We start from the raw sequence: 17,464 nt of genomic DNA on the forward strand, positions 1-17,464 counted from the left end.
AGCAGCACAATGAGTGGATTCAGGTATGATGATTCTAACTGAAGTAAGTCACACAGAAAAAGAAACTTCATAAGATATCACTAATACACGGAATGTAAACTTGGCTACACAGGAACTGAATTCCAAAACAGAACAGGTTCTCAAATTTAGAAAACCAACTTATGCTTGCTTAAGGGGAAAGGTGAGTTCGGTTGCTGCATAAAACCAGAGATTGAAATGAGCACAGATAAAGTTCCTTAAGCCAAATATGGAATAGACAAGAGCCACTCCTTGCTCAACGAAATGGACTCAACACCGCATATTAAACGCCTAAGAATGTACCTGACTAGTAAGTATCTTAAAACCTATGGATTGCTATGTCTCCGAAAGAGAATCAAGCATGTGTACAGGGGCATAAACGCAGCAGTGATAGGATTGGAGAGGTTCGGTGAGCAAATGAAGACCCTTTGAAGTCATATTGCATGGTACCCATTCCACGGGTTTCAATTACCCAGATTTTAGGTATTCTTCCTTCAGCTAAAACATGCATGTGGAACCCAGAGTATGATCAACCATGTGATCGGGAGACGTGTTCAAATATGTCTCAGTTTTCCTCCCTTGGTACTCGGGTGCAACATTCCAGACGCTTTACTAACACTCTCCCCACTTGGAGAGTCTGCGCCTTTAACCTCCTGTTTGGCCCAGTTTGCAATTTCTGCGGAAGATGAACAGGAATAGCGAGAACCAATGAGAGGCTAGCTGGAGGTGTCTGGACGGGCAAATTTAACTCTCATTTCCCAACAGGAAGAGGAAATAACCAAAGGCTCAGCGTGCCGTACCGGAACCAGATTAGGGCCTCAAGTCATCCTGCGGTGTTGCGGCCAGCTCAAAAGAAAGCGAGTTGAAGAAAGGAGCTCAGGGGCAGTGTAATTCACAAACCTGCAGAGTTATAAATGACAGCTATCGTCCAAAAATAGACTGAAGTAAGGCTGCCAAGAGGACTTGAAAGCGGGGCAGAATTGCAGGAAACCGATTTCAGGAGGTAGACTGAAATTGCATTGAAAGCATAGGAAAAGAGGCAGAACGTCCACAATGATGCACTTGGCCAAAAAGGGCGTATGCGTTTTTTCCTGAATATATTCAGGAAAAAACGCATACGCCCTTTTTGGCCAACCAAGCAAGCTTGCAAAGGAAATCTGCACTACAATGAAGTCTCACTTCCCCCCGGTCAAAAGGGCCATCTGAAAAAAGTGTAAAATCCAGAAAGGCAGGACAGGCCATGGAGAACTGGGAGCCTTGTTATGCTGATGGGCGGGATGTAAATTGCCAACAGACACTCGGGAGAAGTGTATGGTGTTTCCTGAAACATCTAAAAAACAAAGCAACAGAACCTAGGGCACTTCCAATTATGGTCCTATAGCTTAGGGAAATTAAAATCAAAAAGACACAGCCACCCCAAAGTTTGGGACGCCTCTGTTTACAAGAACCTCGTTTACAGTACAAGTTCAACATCGCAGAAAGTGAAAAATGGATAAAGAAGTTGTGGTATTTACTTACAAAGCAATATCACTCAGCAATGAAATCTGTGTCATCAGGCCCTTAGCAGCACAATGAGTGGATTCAGGTATGATGATTCTAACTGAAGTAAGTCACACAGAAAAAGAAACTTCATAAGATATCACTAATACACGGAATGTAAACTTGGCTACACAGGAACTGAATTACAGAACAGAACAGGGTCTCAAATTTAGAAAACCAACTATGCTTGCTTAAGGGTAAAGGTGAGTTGGGGTGCTGCATAAAACCAGAGATTGAAATGAGCACAGATAAAGTTCCTTAAGTCAAATATGGAATAGACAAGAGCTACTCCTTGCTCAACGAAATGGACTCAACACCGCATATTAAACGCCTAAGAATGTGCCTGACTAGTAAGTATCTTAAAACCTATGGATTGCTATGTCTCCGAAAGAGAATCAAGCATGTGTACAGGGGCATAAACGCAGCAGTGATAGGATTGGAGAGGTTCGGTGAGCAAATGAAGACCCTTTGAAGTCATATTGCATGGTACCCATTACACGGGTCTCAACTCTCCAGGTTTAAGGTATTCTTCCTTCAGCTAAAACATGCATGTGGAACCCAAGTATGATCAACCATGTGAACGGGAGACGTGTTCAAATATGTCTCAGTTTTCCTCCCCTGGTACTCGGGTGCAACATTCCAGACGCTTTACTAACACTCTCCCCACTTGGAGAGTCAGCGCCTTTAACCTCCTGTTTGGCCCAGTTTGCAATTTCTGCGGAAGATGAACAGGAATAGCGAGAACCAATGAGAGGCTAGCTGGAGGTGTCTGGACGGGCAAATTTAACTCTCATTTCCCACAAGGAAGAGGAAATAACCAAAGGCTCAGCGTGCCGTACCGGAACCAGATTAGGGCCTGAAGCCATCCTGCGGTGTTGCGGCCAGCTCAAAAGAAAGCGAGTTGAAGAAAGGAGCTCAGGGGCACTGTAATTCACAAACCTGCAGAGTTATAAATGACAGCTATCATCCAAAAACATACTGAAGTAAGGCTGCCAAGAGGACTTGAAAGCGGGGCAGAATTGCAGGAAACCGATTTCAGGAGGTAGACTGGAATTGCATTGAAAGCATAGGAAAAGAGGCAGAACGTCCACAATGATGCACTTGGCCAAAAAGGGCGTATGCGTTTTTTCCTGAATATATTAAGGAAAAAACGCATACGCCCTTTTTGGCCAACCAAGCAAGCTTGCAAAGGAAATCTGCACTACAATGAAGTCTCACTTCCCCCCGGTCAAAAGGGCCATCTGAAAAAAGTGTAAAATCCAGAAAGGCAGGACAGGCCATGGAGAACTGGGAGCCTTGTTATGCTGATGGGCGGGATGTAAATTGCCAACAGACACTCGGGAGAAGTGTATGGTGTTTCCTGAAACATCTAAAAAACAAAGCAACAAAACCCAGGGCACTTCCACTTATGGTTCTATAGCTTAGGGAAATTAAAATCAAAAAGACACAGCCACCCCAAAGTTTGGGACGCCTCTGTTTACAAGAACCTCGTTTACAGTACAAGTTCAACATCGCAGAAAGTGAAAAATGGATAAAGAAGTTTTTGTATTTACTTACAAAGCAATATCACTCAGCAATGAAATCTATGTCATCAGGCCCTTAGCATCACAATGAGTGGATTCAGGTATGATGATTCTAACTGAAATAAGTCACACAGAAAAAGAAACATCATAAGATATCAGTAATACACGGAATGTAAACTTGGCTACACAGGAACTGAATTACAGAACAGAACAGGGTCTCAAATTTAGAAAACCAACTTATGCTTGCTTAAGGGTAAAGGTGAGTTGGGGTGCTGCATAAAACCAGAGATTGAAATGAGCACAGATAAAGTTCCTTAAGTCAAATATGGAATAGACAAGAGCTACTCCTTGCTCAACGAAATGGACTCAACACCGCATATTAAAAGCCTAAGAATGTACCTGACTAGTAAGTATCTTAAAACCTATGGATTGCTATGTCTCCGAAAGAGAATCAAGCATGTGTACAGGGGCATAAACGCAGCAGTGATAGGATTGGAGAGGTTCGGTGAGCAAATGAAGACCCTTTGAAGTCATATTGCATGGTACCCATTACACGGGTCTTAACTCTCCAGGTTTAAGGTATTCTTCCTTCAGCTAAAACATGCATGTGGAACCCAAGTATGATCAACCATGTGAACGGGAGACGTGTTCAAATATGTCTCAGTTTTCCTCCCCTGGTACTCGGGTGCAACATTCCAGACGCTTTACTAACACTCTCCCGACTTGGAGAGTCAGTCCCTTTAAACTCCTGTTTGGCCCAGTTTGCAATTTCTGCGGAAGATGAACAGGAATAGCGAGAACCAATGAGAGACTAGCTGGAGGTGTCTGGACGGGCAAATTTAACTCTCATTTCCCACCAGGAAGAGGAATTAACCAAAGGCTCAGCGTGCCGTGCCGGAACCAGATTAGGGCCTGAAGCCATCCTGCGGTGTTGCGGCCAGCTCAAAAGAAACCGAGTTGAAGAAAGGAGCTCAGGGGCACTGTAATTCACAAACCTGCAGAGTTATAAATGACAGCTATCGTCCAAAAATAGACTGAAGTAAGGCTGCCAAGAGGACTTGAAAGCGGGGCAGAATTGCAGGAAACCGATTTCAGGAGGTAGACTGGAATTGCATTGAAAGCATAGGAAAAGAGGCAGAACGTCCACAATAATGCACTTGGCCAAAAAGGGCGTATGCGTTTTTTCCTGAATATATTCAGGAAAAAACGCATACGCCATTTTTGGCCAACCAAGCAAGCTTGCAGAGGAAATCTGCACTACAATGAAGTCTCACTTCCCCCTGGTCAAAAGGGCCATCTGAAAAAAGTGTAAAATCCAGAAAGGCAGTACAGGCCATTGAGAACTGGGAGCCTTGTTATGCTGATGGGCGGGATGTAAATTGCCAACAGACACTTGGGAGAAGTGTATGGTGTTTCCTGAAACATCTAAAAAACAAAGCTACAGAGCCTAGGGCACTTCCACTTATGGTCCTATAGCTTAGGGAAATTAAAATCAAAAAGACACAGCCACCCCAAAGTTTGGAACGGCTCTGTTTACAAGAACCTCTTTTACCGTACAAGTTCAACATCGCAGAAAGTGAAAAATGGATAAAGAACTTGTGGTACTTACGTACAATGCAGTATCACTCAGCAATGAAATCTTTGTCATCAGGCACGTAGCAGCATAATGAGTAGATTCAGATACGATGATTCTAACTGAAATAAGTCACACAGAAAAAGAAACATCATAAGATATCACTAATACACGGAATGTAAACTTGGCTACACAGGAACTGAATTCCAAAACAGAACAGGTTCTCAAATTTAGAAAACCAACTTATGCTTGCTTAAGGGGAAAGGTGAGTTCGGTTGCTGCATAAAACCAGAGATTGAAATGAGCACAGATAAAGTTCCTTAAGCCAAATATGGAATAGACAAGAGCCACTCCTTGCTCAACGAAATGGACTCAACACCGCATATTAAACGCCTAAGAATGTACCTGACTAGTAAGTATCTTAAAACCTATGGATTGCTATGTCTCCGAAAGAGAATCAAGCATGTGTACAGGGGCATAAACGCAGCAGTGATAGGATTGGAGAGGTTCGGTGAGCAAATGAAGACCCTTTGAAGTCATATTGCATGGTACCCATTCCACGGGTTTCAATTACCCAGGTTTTAGGTATTCTTCCTTCAGCTAAAACATGCATGTGGAACCCAGAGTATGATCAACCATGTGATCGGGAGACGTGTTCAAATATGTCTCAGTTTTCCTCCCCTGGTACTCGGGTGCAACATTCCAGACGCTTTACTAACACTCTCCCCACTTGGAGAGTCAGCGCCTTTAACCTCCTGTTTGGCACAGTTTGCAATTTCTGCGGAAGATGAACAGGAATAGCGAGAACCAATGAGAGGCTAGCTGGAGGTGTCTGGACGGGCAAATTTAACTCTCATTTCCCAACAGGAAGAGGAAATAACCAAAGGCTCAGCGTGCCGTACCGGAACCAGATTAGGGCCTCAAGTCATCCTGCGGTGTTGCGGCCAGCTCAAAAGAAAGCGAGTTGAAGAAAGGAGCTCAGGGGCAGTGTAATTCACAAACCTGCAGAGTTATAAATGACAGCTATCGTCCAAAAATAGACTGAAGTAAGGCTGCCAAGAGGACTTGAAAGCGGGGCAGAATTGCAGGAAACCGATTTCAGGAGGTAGACTGAAATTGCATTGAAAGCATAGGAAAAGAGGCAGAACGTCCACAATGATGCACTTGGCCAAAAAGGGCGTATGCGTTTTTTCCTGAATATATTCAGGAAAAAACGCATACGCCCTTTTTGGCCAACCAAGCAAGCTTGCAAAGGAAATCTGCACTACAATGAAGTCTCACTTCCCCCCGGTCAAAAGGGCCATCTGAAAAAAGTGTAAAATCCAGAAAGGCAGGACAGGCCATGGAGAACTGGGAGCCTTGTTATGCTGATGGGCGGGATGTAAATTGCCAACAGACACTCGGGAGAAGTGTATGGTGTTTCCTGAAACATCTAAAAAACAAAGCAACAGAACCTAGGGCACTTCCAATTATGGTCCTATAGCTTAGGGAAATTAAAATCAAAAAGACACAGCCACCCCAAAGTTTGGGACGCCTCTGTTTACAAGAACCTCGTTTACAGTACAAGTTCAACATCGCAGAAAGTGAAAAATGGATAAAGAAGTTGTGGTATTTACTTACAAAGCAATATCACTCAGCAATGAAATCTGTGTCATCAGGCCCTTAGCAGCACAATGAGTGGATTCAGGTATGATGATTCTAACTGAAGTAAGTCACACAGAAAAAGAAACATCATAAGATATCACTAATACACGGAATGTAAACTTGGCTACACAGGAACTGAATTACAGAACAGAACAGGGTCTCAAATTTAGAAAACCAACTATGCTTGCTTAAGGGTAAAGGTGAGTTGGGGTGCTGCATAAAACCAGAGATTGAAATGAGCACAGATAAAGTTCCTTAAGTCAAATATGGAATAGACAAGAGCTACTCCTTGCTCAACGAAATGGACTCAACACCGCATATTAAACGCCTAAGAATGTGCCTGACTAGTAAGTATCTTAAAACCTATGGATTGCTATGTCTCTGAAAGAGAATCAAGCATGTGTACAGGGGCATAAACGCAGCAGTGATAGGATTGGAGAGGTTCGGTGAGCAAATGAAGACCCTTTGAAGTCATATTGCATGGTACCCATTCCACGGGTCTCAACTCTCCAGGTTTAAGGTATTCTTCCTTCAGCTAAAACATGCATGTGGAACCCAAGTATGATCAACCATGTGAACGGGAGACGTGTTCAAATATGTCTCAGTTTTCCTCCCCTGGTACTCGGGTGCAACATTCCAGACGCTTTACTAACACTCTCCCCACTTGGAGAGTCAGCGCCTTTAAACTCCTGTTTGGCCCAGTTTGCAATTTCTGCGGAAGATGAACAGGAATAGCGAGAACCAATGAGAGGCTAGCTGGAGGTGTCTGGACGGGCAAATTTAACTCTCATTTCCCACCAGGAAGAGGAATTAACCAAAGGCTCAGCGTGCCGTGCCGGAACCAGATTAAGGCCTGAAGCCATCCTGCGGTGTTGCGGCCAGCTCAAAAGAAACCGAGTTGAAGAAAGGAGCTCAGGGGCACTGTAATTCACAAACCTGCAGAGTTATAAATGACAGCTATCGTCCAAAAATAGACTGAAGTAAGGCTGCCAAGAGGACTTGAAAGCGGGGCAGAATTGCAGGAAACCGATTTCAGGAGGTAGACTGGAATTGCATTGAAAGCATAGGAAAAGAGGCATAACGTCCACAATAATGCACTTGGCCAAAAAGGGCGTATGCGTTTTTTCCTGAATATATTCAGGAAAAAACGCATACGCCCTTTTTGGCCAACCAAGCAAGCTTGCAAAGGAAATCTGCACTACAATGAAGTCTCACTTCCCCCTGGTCAAAAGGGCCATCTGAAAAAAGTGTAAAATCCAGAAAGGCAGTACAGGCCATTGAGAACTGGGAGCCTTGTTATGCTGATGGGCGGGATGTAAATTGCCAACAGACACTTGGGAGAAGTGTATGGTGTTTCCTGAAACATCTAAAAAACAAAGCAACAGAGCCTAGGGCACTTCCACTTATGGTCCTATAGCTTAGGGAAATTAAAATCAAAAAGACACAGCCACCCCAAAGTTTGGAACGGCTCTGTTTACAAGAACCTCTTTTACCGTACAAGTTCAACATCGCAGAAAGTGAAAAATGGATAAAGAACTTGTGGTACTTACGTACAATGCAGTATCACTCAGCAATGAAATCTATGTCATCAGGCACGTAGCAGCATAATGAGTAGATTCAGATACGATGATTCTAACTGAAATAAGTCACACAGAAAAAGAAACATCATAAGATATCACTAATACACGGAATGTAAACTTGGCTACACAGGAACTGAATTCCAAAACAGAACAGGTTCTCAAATTTAGAAAACCAACTTATGCTTGCTTAAGGGGAAAGGTGAGTTCGGTTGCTGCATAAAACCAGAGATTGAAATGAGCACAGATAAAGTTCCTTAAGCCAAATATGGAATAGACAAGAGCCACTCCTTGCTCAACGAAATGGACTCAACACCGCATATTAAACGCCTAAGAATGTACCTGACTAGTAAGTATCTTAAAACCTATGGATTGCTATGTCTCCGAAAGAGAATCAAGCATGTGTACAGGGGCATAAACGCAGCAGTGATAGGATTGGAGAGGTTCGGTGAGCAAATGAAGACCCTTTGAAGTCATATTGCATGGTACCCATTACACGGGTCTTAACTCTCCAGGTTTAAGGTATTCTTCCTTCAGCTAAAACATGCATGTGGAACCCAAGTATGATCAACCATGTGAACGGGAGACGTGTTCAAATATGTCTCAGTTTTCCTCCCCTGGTACTCAGGTGCAACATTCCAGACGCTTTACTAACACTCTCCCCACTTGGAGAGTCAGCGCCTTTAACCTCCTGTTTGGCCCAGTTTGCAATTTCTGCGGAAGATGAACAGGAATAGCGAGAACCAATGAGAGACTATCTGGAGGTGTTTGGACGGGCAAATTTAACTCTCATTTCCCACCAGGAAGAGGAAATAACCAAAGGCTCAGCGTGCCGTGCCGGAACCAGATTAGGGCCTGAAGCCATCCTGCGGTGTTGCGGCCAGGTCACAAGAAAGCAAGTTGAAGAAAGGAGCTCAGGGGCACTGTAATTCACAAACCTGCAGAGTTATAAATGACAGCTATCGTCCAAAAATAGACTGAAGTAAGGCTGCCAAGAGGACTTGAAAGCGGGGCAGAATTGCAGGAAACCGATTTCAGGAGGTAGACTGGAATTGCATTGAAAGCATAGGAAAAGAGGCAGAACGTCCACAATGATGCACTTGGCCAAAAAGGGCGTATGCGTTTTTTCCTGAATATATTCAGGAAAAAACGCATACGCCCTTTTTGGCCAACCAAGCAAGCTTGCAAAGGAAATCTGCACTACAATGAAGTCTCACTTCCCCCCGGTCAAAAGGGCCATCTGAAAAAAGTGTAAAATCCAGAAAGGCAGGACAGGCCATGGAGAACTGGGAGCCTTGTTATGCTGATGGGCGGGATGTAAATTGCCAACAACCACTCGGGAGAAGTGTATGGTGTTTCCTGAAACATCTAAAAAACAAAGCAACAGAGCCTAGGGCACTTCCACTTATGGTCCTATAGCTTAGGGAAATTAAAATCAAAAAGACACAGCCACCCCAAAGTTTGGAACGGCTCTGTTTATAAGAACCTCGTTTACAGTACAAGTTCAACATCGCAGAAAGTGAAAAATGGATAAAGAAGTTGTGGTATTCACTTACAAAGCAATATCACTCAGCAATGAAATCTATGTCATCAGGCCCTTAGCAGCACAATGAGTGGATTCAGGTATGATGATTCTAACTGAAATAAGTCACACAGAAAAAGAAACATCATAAGATATCAGTAATACACGGAATGGAAACTTGGCTACACAGGAACTGAATTACAGAACAGAACTGGGTCACAAATTTAGAAAAACAACTTATGCTTGCTTAAGGGTAAAGGTGAGTTGGGGTGCTGCATAAAACCAGAGATTGAAATGAGCACAGATAAAGTTCCTTAAGCCAAATATGGAATAGACAAGAGCTACTCCTTGCTCAACGAAATGGACTCAACACCGCATATTAAACGCCTAAGAATGTACCTGACTTGTAAGTATCTTAAAACCTATAGATTGCTATGTCTCCGAAAGAGAATCAAGCATGTGTACAGGGGCATAAACGCAGCAGTGATAGGATTGGAGAGGTTCGGTGAGCAAATGAAGACCCTTTGAAGTCATATTGCATGGTACCCATTCCACGGGTTTCAACTACCCAGGTTTAAGGTATTCTTCCTTCAGCTAAAACATTCATGTGGAACCTAGAGTATGATCAACCATGTGATCGGGAGACGTGTTCAAATATGTCTCAGTTTTCCTCCCCTGGTACTCGGGTGCAACATTCCAGACGCTTTACTAACACTCTCCCCACTTGGAGAGTCAGTCCCTTTAACCTCCTGTTTGGCCTAGTTTGCAATTTCTGCGGAAGATGAACAGGAATAGCGAGAACCAATGAGAGGCTAGCTGGAGGTGTCTGGACGGGCAAATTTAACTCTCATTTCCCACCAGGAAGAGGAATTAACCAAAGGCTCAGCATGCCGGGCCGGAACCAGATTAGGGCCTCAAGTCATCCTGCGGTGTTGCGGCCAGCTCAAAAGAAAGCGAGTTGAAGAAAGGAGCTCAGGGGCACTGTAATTCACAAACCTGCAGAGTTATAAATGACAGCTATCGTCCAAAAATAGACTGAAGTAAGGCTGCCAAGAGGACTTGAAAGCGGGGCAGAATTGCAGCAAACCGATTTCAGGAGGTAGACTGAAATTGCATTGAAAGCATAGGAAAAGAGGCAGAACGTCCACAATGATGCACTTGGCCAAAAAGGGCGTATGCGTTTTTTCCTGAATATATTCAGGAAAAAACGCATACGCCCTTTTTGGCCAACCAAGCAAGCTTGCAAAGGAAATCTGCACTACAATGAAGTCTCACTACCCCCCGGTCAAAAGGGCCATCTGAAAAAAGTGTAAAATCCAGAAAGGCAGGACAGGCCATGGAGAACTGGGAGCCTTGTTATGCTGATGGGCGGGATGTAAATTGCCAACAGACACTCGGGAGAAGTGTATGGTGTTTCCTGAAACATCTAAAAAACAAAGCAACAGAACCTAGGGCACTTCCACTTATGGTCCTATAGCTTAGGGAAATTAAAATCAAAAAGACACAGCCACCCCAAAGTTTGGGACGCCTCTGTTTACAAGAACCTCGTTTACAGTACAAGTTCAACATCGCAGAAAGTGAAAAATGGATAAAGAAGTTGTGGTATTTACTTACAAAGCAATATCACTCAGCAATGAAATCTGTGTCATCAGGCCCTTAGCAGCACAATGAGTGGATTCAGGTATGATGATTCTAACTGAAGTAAGTCACACAGAAAAAGAAACATCATAAGATATCACTAATACACGGAATGTAAACTTGGCTACACAGGAACTGAATTACAGAACAGAACAGGGTCTCAAATTTAGAAAACCAACTATGCTTGCTTAAGGGTAAAGGTGAGTTGGGGTGCTGCATAAAACCAGAGATTGAAATGAGCACAGATAAAGTTCCTTAAGTCAAATATGGAATAGACAAGAGCTACTCCTTGCTCAACGAAATGGACTCAACACCGCATATTAAACGCCTAAGAATGTGCCTGACTAGTAAGTATCTTAAAACCTATGGATTGCTATGTCTCCGAAAGAGAATCAAGCATGTGTACAGGGGCATAAACGCAGCAGTGATAGGATTGGAGAGGTTCGGTGAGCAAATGAAGACCCTTTGAAGTCATATTGCATGGTACCCATTACACGGGTCTCAACTCTCCAGGTTTAAGGTATTCTTCCTTCAGCTAAAACATGCATGTGGAACCCAAGTATGATCAACCATGTGAACGGGAGACGTGTTCAAATATGTCTCAGTTTTCCTCCCCTGGTACTCAGGTGCAACATTCCAGACGCTTTACTAACACTCTCCCCACTTGGAGAGTCAGCGCCTTTAACCTCCTGTTTGGTCCAGTTTGCAATTTCTGCGGAAGATGAACAGGAATAGCGAGAACCAATGAGAGGCTAGCTGGAGGTGTCTGGACGGGCAAATTTAACTCTCATTTCCCACAAGGAAGAGGAAATAACCAAAGGCTCAGCGTGCCGTACCGGAACCAGATTAGGGCCTGAAGCCATCCTGCGGTGTTGCGGCCAGCTCAAAAGAAAGCGAGTTGAAGAAAGGAGCTCAGGGGCACTGTAATTCACAAACCTGCAGAGTTATAAATGACAGCTATCGTCCAAAAACATACTGAAGTAAGGCTGCCAAGAGGACTTGAAAGCGGGGCAGAATTGCAGGAAACCGATTTCAGGAGGTAGACTGGAATTGCATTGAAAGCATAGGAAAAGAGGCAGAACGTCCACAATGATGCACTTGGCCAAAAAGGGCGTATGCGTTTTTTCCTGAATATATTCAGGAAAAAACGCATACGCCCTTTTTGGCCAACCAAGCAAGCTTGCAAAGGAAATCTGCACTACAATGAAGTCTCACTTCCTCCCGGTCAAAAGGGCCATCTGAAAAAAGTGTAAAATCCAGAAAGGCAGGACAGGCCATGGAGAACTGGGAGCCTTGTTATGCTGATGGGCGGGATGTAAATTGCCAACAGACACTCTGCAGAAGTGTATGGTGTTTCCTGAAACATCTAAAAAACAAAGCAACAGAGCCTAGGGCACTTCCACTTATGGTCCTATAGCTTAGGGAAATTAAAATCAAAAAGACACAGCCACCCCAAAGTTTGGGATGCCTCTGTTTACAAGAACCTCGTTTACAGTACAAGTTCAACATCACAGAAAGTGAAAAATGGATAAAGAAGTTGTGGTATTTACTTACAAAGCAATATCACTCAGCAATGAAATCTATGTCATCAGGCCCTTAGCATCACAATGAGTGGATTCAGGTATGATGATTCTAACTGAAATAAGTCACACAGAAAAAGAAACATCATAAGATATCAGTAATACACGGAATGTAAACTTGGCTACACAGGAACTGAATTACAGAACAGAACTGGGTCACAAATTTAGAAAAACAACTTATGCTTGCTTAAGGGTAAAGGTGAGTTGGGGTGCTGCATAAAACCAGAGATTGAAATGAGCACAGATAAAGTTCCTTAAGTCAAATATGGAATAGACAAGAGCTACTCCTTGCTCAACGAAATGGACTCAACACCGCATATTAAACGCCTAAGAATGTACCTGACTTGTAAGTATCTTAAAACCTATAGATTGCTATGTCTCCGAAAGAGAATCAAGCATGTGTACAGGGGCATAAACGCAGCAGTGATAGGATTGGAGAGGTTCGGTGAGCAAATGAAGACCCTTTGAAGTCATATTGCATGGTACCCATTCCACGGGTTTCAACTACCCAGGTTTAAGGTATTCTTCCTTCAGCTAAAACATTCATGTGGAACCTAGAGTATGATCAACCATGTGATCGGGAGACGTGTTCAAATATGTCTCAGTTTTCCTCCCCTGGTACTCGGGTGCAACATTCCAGACGCTTTACTAACACTCTCCCCACTTGGAGAGTCAGTCCCTTTAACCTCCTGTTTGGCCTAGTTTGCAATTTCTGCGGAAGATGAACAGGAATAGCGAGAACCAATGAGAGGCTAGCTGGAGGTGTCTGGACGGGCAAATTTAACTCTCATTTCCCACCAGGAAGAGGAATTAACCAAAGGCTCAGCATGCCGGGCCGGAACCAGATTAGGGCCTCAAGTCATCCTGCGGTGTTGCGGCCAGCTCAAAAGAAAGCGAGTTGAAGAAAGGAGCTCAGGGGCACTGTAATTCACAAACCTGCAGAGTTATAAATGACAGCTATCGTCCAAAAATAGACTGAAGTAAGGCTGCCAAGAGGACTTGAAAGCGGGGCAGAATTGCAGCAAACCGATTTCAGGAGGTAGACTGAAATTGCATTGAAAGCATAGGAAAAGAGGCAGAACGTCCACAATGATGCACTTGGCCAAAAAGGGTGTATGCGTTTTTTCCTGAATATATTCAGGAAAAAACGCATACGCCCTTTTTGGCCAACCAAGCAAGCTTGCAAAGGAAATCTGCACTACAATGAAGTCTCACTTCCCCCCGGTCAAAAGGGCCATCTGAAAAAAGTGTAAAATCCAGAAAGGCAGGACAGGCCATGGAGAACTGGGAGCCTTGTTATGCTGATGGGCGGGATGTAAATTGCCAACAGACACTCGGGAGAAGTGTATGGTGTTTCCTGAAACATCTAAAAAACAAAGCAACAGAACCTAGGGCACTTCCACTTATGGTCCTATAGCTTAGGGAAATTAAAATCAAAAAGACACAGCCACCCCAAAGTTTGGGACGCCTCTGTTTACAAGAACCTCGTTTACAGTACAAGTTCAACATCGCAGAAAGTGAAAAATGGATAAAGAAGTTGTGGTATTTACTTACAAAGCAATATCACTCAGCAATGAAATCTGTGTCATCAGGCCCTTAGCAGCACAATGAGTGGATTCAGGTATGATGATTCTAACTGAAGTAAGTCACACAGAAAAAGAAACATCATAAGATATCACTAATACACGGAATGTAAACTTGGCTACACAGGAACTGAATTACAGAACAGAACAGGGTCTCAAATTTAGAAAACCAACTATGCTTGCTTAAGGGTAAAGGTGAGTTGGGGTGCTGCATAAAACCAGAGATTGAAATGAGCACAGATAAAGTTCCTTAAGTCAAATATGGAATAGACAAGAGCTACTCCTTGCTCAACGAAATGGACTCAACACCGCATATTAAACGCCTAAGAATGTGCCTGACTAGTAAGTATCTTAAAACCTATGGATTGCTATGTCTCCGAAAGAGAATCAAGCATGTGTACAGGGGCATAAACGCAGCAGTGATAGGATTGGAGAGGTTCGGTGAGCAAATGAAGACCCTTTGAAGTCATATTGCATGGTACCCATTACACGGGTCTCAACTCTCCAGGTTTAAGGTATTCTTCCTTCAGCTAAAACATGCATGTGGAACCCAAGTATGATCAACCATGTGAACGGGAGACGTGTTCAAATATGTCTCAGTTTTCCTCCCCTGGTACTCAGGTGCAACATTCCAGACACTTTACTAACACTCTCCCCACTTGGAGAGTCAGCGCCTTTAACCTCCTGTTTGGTCCAGTTTGCAATTTCTGCGGAAGATGAACAGGAATAGCGAGAACCAATGAGAGGCTAGCTGGAGGTGTCTGGACGGGCAAATTTAACTCTCATTTCCCACCAGGAAGAGGAAATAACCAAAGGCTCAGCGTGCCGTGCCGGAACCAGATTAGGGCCTGAAGCCATCCTGCGGTGTTGCGGCCAGGTCACAAGAAAGCGAGTTGAAGAAAGGAGCTCAGGGGCACTGTAATTCACAAACCTGCAGAGTTATAAATGACAGCTATCGTCCAAAAATAGACTGAAGTAAGGCTGCCAAGAGGACTTGAAAGCGGGGCAGAATTGCAGGAAACCGATTTCAGGAGGTAGACTGGAATTGCATTGAAAGCATAGGAAAAGAGGCAGAACGTCCACAATGATGCACTTGGCCAAAAAGGGCGTATGCGTTTTTTCCTGAATATATTCAGGAAAAAACGCATACGCCCTTTTTGGCCAACCAAGCAAGCTTGCAAAGGAAATCTGCACTACAATGAAGTCTCACTTCCCCCCGGTCAAAAGGGCCATCTGAAAAAAGTGTAAAATCCAGAAAGGCAGGACAGGCCATGGAGAACTGGGAGCCTTGTTATGCTGATGGGCGGGATGTAAATTGCCAACAACCACTCGGGAGAAGTGTATGGTGTTTCCTGAAACATCTAAAAAACAAAGCAACAGAGCCTAGGGCACTTCCACTTATGGTCCTATAGCTTAGGGAAATTAAAATCAAAAAGACACAGCCACCCCAAAGTTTGGAACGGCTCTGTTTACAAGAACCTCGTTTACAGTACAAGTTCAACATCGCAGAAAGTGAAAAATGGATAAAGAAGTTGTGGTATTCTCTTACAAAGCAATATCACTCAGCAATGAAATCTATGTCATCAGGTCCTTAGCAGCACAATGAGTGGATTCAGGTATGATGATTCTAACTGAAATAAGTCACACAGAAAAAGAAATATCATAAGATATCTGGAATACACGGAATGGAAACTTGGCTACACAGGAACTGAATTACAGAACAGAACTGGGTCACAAATTTAGAAAAACAACTTATGCTTGCTTAAGGGTAAAGGTGAGTTGGGGTGCTGCATAAAACCAGAGATTGAAATGAGCACAGATAAAGTTCCTTAAGCCAAATATGGAATAGACAAGAGCTACTCCTTGCTCAACGAAATGGACTCAACACCGCATATTAAACGCCTAAGAATGTACCTGACTTGTAAGTATCTTAAAACCTATAGATTGCTATGTCTCCGAAAGAGAATGAAGCATGTGTACAGGGGCATAAACGCAGCAGTGATAGGATTGGAGACGTTCGGTGAGCAAATGAAGACCCTTTGAAGTCATATTGCATGGTACCCATTCCACGGGTCTTAACTCTCCAGGTTTAAGGTATTCTTCCTTCAGCTAAAACATGCATGTGGAACCCAAGTATGATCAACCATGTGAACGGGAGACGTGTTCAAATATGTCTCAGTTTTCCTCCCCTGGTACTCGGGTGCAACATTCCAGACGCTTTACTAACACTCTCCCGACTTGGAGAGTCAGTCCCTTTAACCTCCTGTTTGGCCCAGTTTGCAATTTCTGCGGAAGATGAACAGGAATAGCGAGAACCAATGAGAGACTAGCTGGAGGTGTCTGGACGGGCAAATTTAACTCTCATTTCCCACCAGGAAGAGGAATTAACCAAAGGCTCAGCGTGCCGTGCCGGAACCAGATTACGGCCTGAAGCCATCCTGCGGTGTTGCGGCCAGCTCAAAAGAAACTGAGTTGAAGAAAGGAGCTCAGGGGCACTGTAATTCACAAACCTGCAGAGTTATAAATGACAGCTATCGTCCAAAAATAGACTGAAGTAAGGCTGCCAAGAGGACTTGAAAGCGGGGCAGAATTGCAGGAAACCGATTTCAGGAGGTAGACTGGAATTGCATTGAAAGCATAGGAAAAGAGGCAGAACGTCCACAATAATGCACTTGGCCAAAAAGGGCGTATGCGTTTTTTCCTAAATATATTCAGGAAAAAACGCATACGCACTTTTTGGCCAACCAAGCAAGCTTGCAAAGGAAATCTGCACTACAATGAAGTCTCACTTCCCCCTGGTCAAAAGGGCCATCTGAAAAAAGTGTAAAATCCAGAAAGGCAGTACAGGCCATTGAGAACTGGGAGCCTTGTTATGCTGATGGGCGGGATGTAAATTGCCAACAGACACTTGGGAGAAGTGTATGGTGTTTCCTGAAACATCTAAAAAACAAAGCAACAGAGCCTAGGGCACTTCCACTTATGGTCCTATAGCTTAGGGAAATTAAAATCAAAAAGACACAGCCACCCCAAAGTTTGGAACGGCTCTGTTTACAAGAACCTCTTTTACCGTACAAGTTCAACATCGCAGAAAGTGAAAAATGGATAAAGAACTTGTGGTACTTACGTACAATGCAGTATCACTCAGCAATGAAATCTATGTCATCAGGCACGTAGCAGCATAATGAGTAGATTCAGATACGATGATTCTAACTGAAATAAGTCACACAGAAAAAGAAACATCATAAGATATCACTAATACACGGAATG

The 17,464-nt window shown here is 43.6% G+C and overlaps 1 long non-coding RNA gene across 38 annotated transcripts in view; it reads right to left on the bottom strand.

Annotated features, from left to right (window-relative positions):
• LOC307187927 overlaps positions 1-17,464 on the bottom strand; it is a 3,519,425-nt gene that overhangs the window by 1,898,042 nt on the left and 1,603,919 nt on the right. Inside the window, exon 6 of one of the 38 annotated variants that reach the window (XR_013828754.1) lies at positions 15,747-15,824. The exons of the other annotated variants lie outside the window; for them this stretch is intronic. This is a non-coding gene — a long non-coding RNA (uncharacterized lncRNA). The remainder of the gene's footprint in view (positions 1-15,746; positions 15,825-17,464) is intronic. 38 annotated transcript variants of the gene reach the window in all.

Source organism: Stenella coeruleoalba (genome assembly GCF_951394435.1).
Source record: "Stenella coeruleoalba genome assembly, chromosome: 6".
Taxonomy (NCBI): Eukaryota; Metazoa; Chordata; class Mammalia; order Artiodactyla; family Delphinidae; genus Stenella; species Stenella coeruleoalba.